We start from the raw sequence: 10,601 nt of genomic DNA on the forward strand, positions 1-10,601 counted from the left end.
CCTGGATCTTATATATCAGCGTCCCCATGCTTAAAAATGGGGAGGGGGGACACTTGAACTAAAGCTTGTCAAATAAGAGTTAATTCAAGCACCCCCACTTAAAGCTTGTCAAATGAGAGTTAATTCAAGCACCCCCACTGATATTTTTAAGCACGAGGACGCTGCTACACAAGACGCAGCGGCACTTTTAATTAAAGCACCCCCACCCCTGGAACATATGTAAAAGTGTCCTATATGTCCAACTCACCAGTGGTCACTGCTCTAGAGATGGGCAAAGGAAGATATTCAAAGATAACTTGAAGACTAATATGAAGAAATGCAATACTAACATTAATATTTGAGTGACTTAAGTACTGAATCAACCCCAAGAGGTGCTGTGATATACCATAAGGCATCAGTCCTTTTGAGCAAACTTTCCTCACTAAGGAGGCAGATAGATGAGAGAAAAAAGGGGAAGAGCTATGACCTGACATCACCAGGATCTACTCCTTCCTCCTGGAACTATTTGCCATATGTGCAGTTGAATCTGTGGATCTCAGATTGGCCTCCTCATTGATTAATGGAGTCACTGATGCTTTCCGTATTTACTGGAAGACTGTTGTTCTTATATTGAGGGACTCCAGATGACAATTTAGCCCAACATTTCCAATAACTTCTCCAGACTCACAACACTTACTGGGTGGAAATAAGTGTTTCAGAAGTACTTTCTAAACCAGGGATAGCCAACCCCTGGCATGGGTGCCACAGTGTGGCACACAAAGGCATTTTGCTTGGCATACGCACCTTGGGGCAGATGGTGGGAAAGGAGCCAGGGCTGCACTGTCACAACAGGGCTCGAGCCCCTCACAGCCCCCCTACCATCCACCCCGGCATGCCAACATCTTACAAGTCAAGGTGGCAGGTGGTTTTGGCACTCTGCCCAAAAATGCTGCCAACCCCTGTTTTAAGTTGTCCATACTGTCTTTCTTGAACTGAATGTTTGAGTTTAAACTTCTATTTTAATCCTATTTCTACAAGTTAGTTAATGTGAAGGGAGGAAAGAGATTATAATATCACTCTTTGGGCCAAAGGGCTTCATAAATAAAACATGTGATGTATGAGGTGGTCTGTGATTACAAATGTAACATGTATTGCATAGTACTTTGGTGAGAAGGAAGGTCTGTTCTGCTGGATGTGTTGTCCTTTGTGACTGTAATGGGAGACATCTGTCCCTGATACTAGGAAAGCCAGAGAGGATAGGAAACCCAGGGCCAGGAAGAGCAGCAGGAAGTAGCTGCTTGCCCAGGTGGACTGAGGCAAGGACTAAAAAGACTAGGTGGCTAATGAAGCAGTTAGCTGCACCTGATCCTTGGGTGCAGAAGACCCAGTCACGTGGCCAGAAGGAGGCTGGGTTTCATAGATTTTAGGGTCGGAAGGGACCTATTAGATCATTGAGTCCGACCCCCTGCCCTGGGCAGGAATGAGTGCTGGGGTCAGATGACCCCAGCCAGGTGTTTGTCTAATCTCCTTTTGAACACCTTCTAGGTAGGGCAAAGCACCACCTCCCTTGGACACCCATTCCATATTTTGGCAACCCTCACTGTAAAGAATTTCTGCCTGATGTCTAATCTAAATCTACCCTCCTTTGGCTTATGGCCATTGTTTCTGAGCACCCTGGTAAACCCCCACCCTCCTGGATGAGTTTGTAGACAGTCACAAGGGCTTGCAGGGATATAAGCCCAGTTTCTGACCATGCAAGGAACAGTCCATACATGCAGCCAGAAGAGGAGCTCATGGGAGAGAGGGGCTGCTAGAGATGGAGAGGCAGGCACCCAAACCACCCAGGGTAGCTGGGGGTGAGATGAGTCTGATGGAGGTAGGGCCTGCGGGCAACATTTACCCTGAGGGAGGGGGACTGTTTGCTTTATGAAGCAGCTGGCTTGCATTTTTGTTCTGTTTTGAGCTTGACGTGTGAGGACTGGGTTGTGGCTATAGGGGTGGAGGAGGCTACGAGCAGAGGTGCCTGGGTGGCACTCCCCTGCTATAGGTGCTAGAAGCTAGCTCAAAGCTCGGGAGTCTGAGCCTGATGTGGTGAGACTGGAACCCCAAGAGGGGCTGCTTCCAAGGCAGGCCTAATACCTGGGAGCTGAGGTCTTAAACAGTGGACCAAGGCTGAGGTTGCAGCCAGAGAGAAGCAAGGCTAAGGCTTCAACAGCTGAAGCCCCAACAGGTGCTCAGATGCCTACAAGAAGCCTTAAAGGGGAAGCACTTGAGAGACGACACATTCCCCTGGCCAGGCAGGCAAAGTGAACAGTGAAGTTACTCCTGGCCCCAGGGATCACCCACCAACAACAAGTACAGTAACATCAAAATCGTGGCAGGCAAGAGACTGGAAGTGAGGTGGGGCCAGGAAAGAGCTGACAGGTAGGTTGGACCACAAGATGGGACCAGGTGCCAAGGTAGCTGCCCTCCCCACCGCAAATGTTCTTTCATTTGACAAAAACGGGGTTGTATCTTTATCTTTGTGCACTTTGGTGTTTTTGTTGATTCAGGAGCTCTTGGCCATCAGAGACATTTCCAGGGATCACCACGTGGAAGCAGCTCTCGTCAACCCCCCCGCAAAGGTATTATAGCAAGAAAAGATGTTTTGGGACGTTTGGACTGCTTGCAATCATTAAAAGCTCTTTGGGGCTTTTAACAATATCAGGAGCCAAATTCTAGCTGGGCAATTAGTTTGTGGTGCACTTCCATATCCCACCCTGCAGTTTGGTTGTGTACCTAATTCTCCATTTTCCATCTTAAAACCTCCATAGTGCAGTTTCACCTAGACAAAGCAGCTGCTGCAATTGATCCCAGATATGGCTTTACTTGGCTAGCAAGTGAAAAGATCTCTCTACACACCAGTCTGTGAAGCAGCCTTTTCAAACAAGACTATTCAAAATGTAATGATGATTATTTTGATGCAGTGGGAACCATAATGAAGGCAGAGATTTTGATACAGATTGCGACAAAATGCCTGTCAAGGCAAATCACTATGATTAATTATAATACTTTAGATCCTGGTGTGAGCCACCCAGATCTTTCCAGAAGCAGCTCGTGCTCCCCCACCCAAAGGAAGAGCAGCTGAGAAGTAAAATGAACCTTACGGTTCCTAGCACATAGGCTGTAGCCAGTTTTTTAAGCTTTTGGGGAAGGCCATCCATTACTCAAGAGTTAAAAGATGTTGTGACTTCCTGACATTCCTTGGAAGAGTAAAAAATGTATCAATGACAGCAATGATAAGCCTACATAATTTATTTGTGTGTGTGTGTGTGTTTTAAAAGGTTGGCAGAGCATACTTGACCTTTAAGGATCAGGGTGCAGAGAGAGCAGGGAAGACAGATTTCCTTGACTTTAGATTTTAATACAATGTTCAATGCTTTGCTCCCTTTCCCTTGTCCCACAAAATACACACATTCACACAAGAGGCTGTTGTTCACAGGCTGTGGCTGCTGGTACACAGGATGCAGAAGTGGGAGGCTGGAGATGTGGGTTCTGTTCCAAGCTTAGCCACTAACTTGATGTGTGACCTGGGCAAGACCTTTTCTATACCTACTGTCTCCTCTTTAGTGTTTTTTGGCACAGGGACTGTCCCTCATCATGTGTCCCAGCAGTATCCACAACAGTGGTGCCATGATCTAAGCTGGAGCCTCAAGGGGCTAACATCATACAAACAGTAATGCCTCAGCTGCCACTGGAAGCACTGCCCACTTCTCCCAGTAACATAGCTGCATTTTGCATAGCACAGCACACTACAGCTAGCCATGAGCATGACTTGGAAAATTGTGCTAGTGAGGTCTCGTCTTGAGCTCATTCCATACCTCCCCTCTCCACTTAGAGAGCTAAATAAATATTTACACTTGATATTTATGATATTATGATATTACTCTCATGATAACACCCGACCATTTTCATCTTCATAATGCTTTACCACTGTTTACTAATTCATATAATTGAAATAAGAATATATGTAAACTGATTGTTAAAGCCGTTTATTAGAAGCATCACTGTGTCAGAAGCTCCCTAACTGTGAATGATGCTGTGTTGTCTCTCTTAATATTTAATGGCATTTTAATAATATTTCCCAGCTAGGGGCTCCAGTGAATGACAGAGAGTAAAGGCCAATGTTTCTAGTGCAGCAGATGTATAAATCTCACCTACATGGGTCAGCTAAAGCCTCTGCTCCCTTCCACTTGAAGGCTGGGCAAACAGTCTTTCTGCTGTTGCTCTGCCTAAGGCTTTTAGAATCAGTGTCTGTCCCCTTCCAGCTAATACCACCCATTTTATGACACCACATTTGAGATATGCTGGTGTTAAACATCCCCGAACCTGTCACTCCTCTCCTGGTATTTAGGGCAGAGGCATAACTACCAGGATCTGCACTCTGACTGGCAGTGGCAACAAGGGTGCTGAACAGCTATGGCAACAGTGGCAGCTGGACTAGCAGCAGCTCTTGTTCCTATGCCCTTTTTAAGTGGGCACCTGAGGCTTGTGCCATGGTCACCCACCCCTTGTTACACTACTGGGTTGAAGCAGATATTCTATTTGATCCCATTACAACCTTGGCTAACAGAGAAGGAAGGCTCTTTTAGTTCAGGCAGGAGGAAATAATACATTTAGAACCAAAGGTCCCAGAGTCAGTCCCTGCTACCAGTGATCCACATAACAAATATAACTGCCCACTGCATCTTCCTCCAATCTTGGCACACCTGAGCTTGCAGTCACTTAGCACCACTGTAACTTTATCCCCACCTTCAGCAGCCTTCCTCAGTTTTTGTCCTACAGGTGCCCCATCCATCAATCTGTCCTTTGAGCTGTAAGACTCAGGGTGAAGTTACATGTTACTGTTAGACCATACTAATGGCATTTAAAATGGGAGTGCTCTGAGTGCCTCAATGTTACGCCATTCCAGGAAAGGGTTACTGTGGGCCAGCTACCTAGCTGGCGTTAGAGTAACTTAAGTCTGCTTCACAGATATAAAATGAGTAATCTGCAGTCTTCCAGCATCGCAGGATGCACTCCTCCAAGCTTCCCCCTGGCCCCCTTGGAGCAGAAATATAGCCCAGGTGGCCTGGCTGCTAGCCACACTCCTGCTCACCAGCCTGCAGTGGCAAGTCAGAGCTATGTAGGCAAGAAATTGTATTAACCCTTAATGTTCAACTGTTCGTAGCATGTCCTAACTTTAACACTGCTTATCATTTCACAGATTTAGTATGGTCTAAGCACAGCATGTAACTTCACCCTCACTGTGTGAATGAACTGGGAATCAGAGTCTTTCAAAGTGACTGCAAAAGAGGCTATATTTTCCATATTTTTACATTTTATGTTTTTTAAATTTCATTTTTATATTTAATATAACTTTTATATTACCCAAACAGAGGTAGGCTTCTGTGTGACCAGCAATCGTGTATACACGAGTCTTACGCAGTGATTGCTACCATTGTACTTCACTCCCATCAGAAAAGTTGCTCACATGCATAAATATTGGCAGCATCAGAGCCTTATTTTAAATGATACTTTAAGATAATTGTAATAAATTATTTAAATTAATAATTTATTTACAACAGCTTTTAAAATTTCTGATTTCCCATGCACTTAATGGGGGAAACTGATTTATTTCACCTTACTCCAACACAGACAGTGATGGTTATCTTATTTTTTTTTATTTTAGAGAGTGCCATTTAAAAAAATATACAGTGTTAAGACCTTAACCTGTCTTAAAGTATGCTCTTTTTTCTTCAAATTTAGATGCAGCAATTAGAGAGAACTTTTTTGCTATGCTACAGTTTTTCTTCAAAGAAGTCATTGTGTCCATTATTTGAAAACAATTCCAAGCACTAAGAGGGACTGTAATGGCATAAGCTACTCAGTTCAAAATTTGGGAGCAGAGTCTTTAAGCACCACTTGTATTGCAAGTATCAAAATCCATCCTGTGTTGTGAAATTGCATTTTCAAATCAGTGGGGCATTATTTACAATAATGAGGCTGTTGGGAAGGGTGGAGGCAGGGAAAGACTTAAAGGCTGTTTCCATTTGTTTAGCTATATTGGCTGGGCAGCTGTTGTATTTTTCTCCTTACTTCAAACACAGCTTTGTTGTCAAAGTTGTGGATGCAAAATCTGGACACTCCTGTCATATGAACGCAGCTTATATACGGTTGTGTCATGGCAAAGCAGGTAATAATGACTCCAGTTCATGCATTCTACTCTAATTAAATCAGCAGAGATCTATAAAGCTTTCAACAGAGTTACAACTGGATGCACTGTTCTTAACCTTAACAATTCTTAACCTAAGAAACATACATTAAAGCTGAGTTCTGCTTTGCTTTTTAATTTATTTGCAGCACTTGGGTAAATATAGCAGAAAAATGCACACCCTTCCACACTTCTGTATTATTACCAAGGAGCTTATTGGCATTGCACTGAGGCAACTTTCCTGTCTACTAAGTTTATATGAAATGCTTTGCCAAAGTGCTTGCCAGCAAATGGATTACATTCCCAGTTCCCATGTTAAGCTTGTGTTGACCAGGACCCTTTATGTATAACCAGTAACCACCTTACCCCCCAGCAAATTCTTGGTAACAGGCCTGGCTCCATGAAATGCCAAGTCCTCATAATTTAGTTCCAGATGCTCCCATTTACTGTACAGCATGGATCAGAGCACAGGGTAGAAAATGGGACAAAAGGGACCCCAACCTGAAAGCTTGTCCTTGTAAACAAACGGTACTGCACAAAGCTCCACCGTTTGGGGTCATGGCTGGATGGAAGGAGTAAGGTAAGGGAGCTGATGCTATATGTAGTATGCTTTCATATGATCTTGGGAGAAATACTGCTCTGAAAACTAAAGAAGTTAGCTTTACAAACAGAAAAATTAATTTCTTCTACATGTCATAGGCCCACCTCTGGAGGGAGGCATAAATTGTATGTCTCCCATTTGTGACCCATCTACAGAGACTAATGTATATACTACTGCTTCCACCTTAGTGGTTTGGTCATGTATCTCAGTTAAGAGGCTCATGCTCTTTGTTCTTAGGGATCCTGGGTCCAGATCTGCCTCAAGTGGGGAGCAAAAACAGTCCCAGATTTCCTGTGAGAAACAGAAACACATGATCAACTGGAGACGTGTGGCACTCCAGGCACATTCACTGTGATTGACTATTGGGATAAGAGTGCGTGTGGACCCTTGGGTTTGATACAGTCTGAAGCATATGCATTCTTCAGTCTTTTTCTCAGAGGAGAATAAAGGGTAAACTCATAAGCTGACCTATAGCTCCAGCAGTACTTTGACCCCTCCCTGGATAATTTTGTAGGAAAGACAATTTAGCTCTGAGGGTTAATCAGTGCCTTTTGTTGTACAATGGAAAGGCGATCACTCATGCCCCAAGCAAGTGTACTCCGAACAGTCAAATAAACTTGTGAATTACACTATGCACACTCTCATTTGGAGGTAAATATTTCAGTACTATTGCTTCAAAATGGAACAAAAAAATCCACACAAAATTGCCATTGAATTTCCTCCCGCTTTTTGGAATTGAGATATCATATTACGAGTATTTTAACTATCTCCACCTCCATATAGAGTCCAGGAGACTCCTGAAGACTTGATAGTGGCTGTTTAGTGGCTTTTGTGAAATGGTTTTAAGAAAACCTCATAACTGGGGCCCTTGTTTCAGCTTCCACAGAGAGGTCAAAGAGGTCCCAAGAGAAATTGAAACACCCTTGCATTCCTAGAAAGGAGGCCTTTACTTGTAATTAACCAATCAACTAGCCTTCTATCAGTCAAATATGAAGTAGTTTGGGGCCCTTAGGGGGCCTAAAGCTAATATAAGACTGCTTTAATTCTAAGAGGAAAGACACTGTTTTTCCATATGGTATATTTCCCATGTACTAGTTATTTCCCTTTTCATTCTTGCTCAGCTAGTTCTGCATGAGAAACTCGCTACTGCTTCCTAGAGGCAAGACTGCCTCTTTATGGTATTTATGGGGGTGCCAATCCTATTCTGTAAATGGCAATTATGAGGTGCCAATTACTGTGGTATCTGGGCACCAGATACAATATTCAGATAAGCATAAAAGTTATTCAACATGGACTCTGCTCTTGATATCCTCTCGTCCAGTTGCTTATACTTGGGTGTTTTCCTTCTGTGTAACCTGTCTCCTTCATGCTTCATCCTCTGTCATAGTAGTTAGGCTCCTAGGGGAAGATGAGTGTCATACTACGCTCTGGAAACAGCTAGACTTTGGCTAGGTAGAGTTTTCCCAAGGGGGAGTCCACAGCCCAGACCCCCACACTGGCTCCTCAATGTTTCACCAACCCAGTCAGCTTCTTGTCCCTATGGATCCTAATTCCCTCTTGGGTAATTTCCTGATTTTAAGAATCACACTCCCCAAAACACAGGAAAATAGGAAGTAGCTGTAAGAGCTTTGGGGGAAGCTTATCTGAGATGACTATTTCCCTGGCTCCACCGTAGAGTAGGAGAGAAAGTCACTGCAGCTGATCCATTGGGAGTAGCTGGACTCTATTTCCCAAATGAAAGAGTCTCTTTTGGAGAGAAAAGGGGTTTTGAAGACACTCGGGGAAAATACTCACCTGGCTGGGCGGCTCAAGAGCCAGGTGCACATATTCTAATTTTGTGCATTTTTATTCTGTATTATTTTTAGTTGAATGACACTGGGAACAGAACATGGGAAAAGCCTTCTGAGACCTTTCTGGCTTGTTTTGCTTGCGGAGCTGCACTGGTTGCAAACTCATTATGACTGTCTTAAATATAGAAGCAGGGACATGTTTAGCAACCCAAAAGGCTTATAAGAAACTCGAGAGTTGGATCAGGAACAGATTCCAGGCCTCAATGGTCCCAGACCAATGAAAGCATTAAGAATTAGGATTGGAGTCCTGAATTGTGTCTGGAAGTGAGAAGGAAGCCAGTGGAGTGGGCGTTACACTAGTCTGAGGAGCTTCTGCTGGCTACTCTGACTAAAGGGGCAGCTTACTACCAGTACAAACAAGAGCCTTTGACTTGTCTTGACTAATAGGTGTGGACAGACAGACAAAGGGTTCTGAAGACCTAAAATGCTGATTACAGTATATCTAGGTCCTCATCCGAGAGGTATGAATATAATGTTTTGCAAACTGGAGGCAGAAGAAAGATTCGATTTACCTGGCTACAGAGGAGCAGTGACGAATCTAAACATTTACAGTGCTGAATTTCTAAAAATAAAGTGAGAAAAAGTAAAGTGAAGAAAAGGAATAATTGGCAAGTCTGGCCTAATCATGTTAATGGGAAGTAGGGGAGGGAGCTAATAACCCTGACCCCAGCTTGAGGACATCTGTAGCTAAAATTACAGTTTGGCATTGAATACAAGATGGCCTCCCTGTTGGACACACACTGAAAATATATAAATAAGAAGTGTGCCGTGAACTTAGGTTTATCTCTTGCTTATCTGTAAAGCTATTTTGTTAGCCTGCAGTTTTCTGGACAGGAAAACTCCGATTGCACTTTATCAGCACGTATACTTTCGCTGACTCTTTGTACCACCTCTCAATCAAGAATTTCAACATGGCTTACAGTAGGGTTGGAGTGGCGTTGTAAATATGGATGATCTACCATGCAACAACCCTTGGAGGTAGGTAGTGTAAATGACATTCTCTCTGTACAACTAACAGAAGTAACAGAGCCATTAAGCAACTGGCCTAGGGTCATATCCCAAGTGAGTAGCAAAGCTGGGAGTAGAAGGCAAGAGACCTGCTCCTCATTCCCTTGCTCTTCCTAGCTGGCTATGCCTACTTTGAAGTGTCTGGATTTTCATTCTCTGCATCTATCTAATGTATATATCATTGTTCAAGAAGAAATGATTGTTTTATTAAGGACACAGAGGATCTGAATTGCCAGTTGCCGAAAAAACACTTTTTGTAATTGGCTCCAACCAGGGCATCCCCAAGTTGCTTTTTATCTGTTGCTACACAGGGCAGACAGCAAGTGGAGTTAGTCAGCTCGCAGGGCTGAGCTGGCCCGATGATTCTATCAGTTGATTGCTCAGGGCTGTAGCTGCCAAGCTCCATGACGCCAATAGATTTGCACAGAGCAAGCTGGGCTGGAATCATATTACACTGACTCCAAAGGATCATGCAGCAGCTTCCAAGGAAAAAATATATGCCCGGTAAACAGAAAGAGAAATAATTACAAATAACTAAATTAACTGAGCAGGAGTGAAAGGGAAGCAGCAGCTAAAATCGAAACAGCAGAGGAAAAGGAAGGAATGGGAGCGATGGCCACGGACAAAAATAGTTGAAGTTTACACGTAAAATTAAAAAAAAAAAAAAAAAAGAAAAGAAAGGGGAAAACTTAGAAACCTTTAAAAAAATAAATCAAAAGTTTGAGAGGGGGAAGAGCAGAAGCTGTCACTGAATTTTCCTAGGGAAATACCAGAAGAAGGTAAGGGAACAATAATACATACACAAAAATATCAACGTTTACTTCTTACGCATAAAGAAAATATTGTACTGAACGCAGAGTGAAAGCGAAGTTTGGAAAGCACCAGAGGGAAGTGCTGGGAATTGTTCTGCCTTATTAGTTTTGCTCCAGTT

General features: G+C 43.4%; 1 long non-coding RNA gene across 1 annotated transcript; it reads left to right on the forward strand.

Moving 5' to 3' along the window:
• The first annotated feature begins 2,066 nt into the window (after positions 1–2,066).
• On the forward strand, positions 2,067–5,915 carry LOC109316067. The gene is made up of 3 exons (XR_002102661.1): positions 2,067–2,403; positions 2,535–2,603; positions 5,767–5,915. It is a non-coding gene; the product is annotated as an uncharacterized LOC109316067 (long non-coding RNA).
• The last annotated feature ends 4,686 nt before the right edge of the window (positions 5,916–10,601 follow it).

The sequence above is a fragment of the Crocodylus porosus genome, unplaced genomic scaffold (genome assembly GCF_001723895.1).
Source record: "Crocodylus porosus isolate Cpor-Errol unplaced genomic scaffold, CroPor_comp1, whole genome shotgun sequence".
NCBI classification, from domain to species: domain Eukaryota; kingdom Metazoa; phylum Chordata; order Crocodylia; family Crocodylidae; genus Crocodylus; species Crocodylus porosus.